The 726-nt window shown below is 34.4% G+C and overlaps 1 protein-coding gene across 2 annotated transcripts in view; it reads right to left on the bottom strand.

Moving 5' to 3' along the window:
* Positions 1-726, bottom strand: part of LOC106874417 (PDZ and LIM domain protein Zasp) — a 389,352-nt gene that overhangs the window by 7,438 nt on the left and 381,188 nt on the right. The window lies entirely within an intron of this gene.

Raw genomic sequence — 726 nt, 5'->3', positions numbered from 1 at the left:
ATATATATATATATATATATATATATATATATATACATATAAAATAATGGTTAGTATTTAATAGGTCGTATGGTATACACCTGGTAGTTTGCAGGTAAAGCATGTTCACTGGTTCAGTGTTCGTTGAGTATGTAATTAATGAGAGTGACAGAAGATGGAAGATATGAGAATCTTTATTGATCACTACAATCGTTTTGACCCATCTAGCGTTAATTCCTCGTGGGTGGAATACTGCACAACTAGTTTAGGTGTATCCCTCGGTGTGCGTGTGTGTGTGTGTGTATAGTGCACCATATATGACACACAGGATGAAAATTAATTTGGCTTAGATACAAGCATCAGTTGTATAAAAAATCATTTATGATGGCACAGGAGTGGCTGTGTGGTAAGTAGCTTGCTTACCAACCACATGGTTCTGGGTTCAGTCCCACTGTGTGGCACCTTGGGCAAGTGTCTTCTACTATAGCCTTGGGCCGACCAAAGCCTTGTGAGTGGATTTGGTAGATGGAAACTGAAAGAAGCCCATCGTATATATATATATATATATATATATTATTTTGCTTAAAAGAGTTCCAACACTGTCTGTTTTTTATGTTTTATTTATATTCCTGCAGAACTAATGTGGGGTATAGAATATGGAATATACAATATACAATATAAAATAAAATAAAATAAAAATGGATGGCACCATGAAAGAAAGTATTGAATGTAGATGAAATATTGAGT

This window comes from Octopus bimaculoides, chromosome 25, assembly GCF_001194135.2.
Source record: "Octopus bimaculoides isolate UCB-OBI-ISO-001 chromosome 25, ASM119413v2, whole genome shotgun sequence".
Taxonomy (NCBI): Eukaryota; Metazoa; Mollusca; class Cephalopoda; order Octopoda; family Octopodidae; genus Octopus; species Octopus bimaculoides.
The sequence above is the reverse complement of the archived record's forward strand: the minus strand, read 5'-3'. Positions and strand labels throughout refer to the sequence as shown.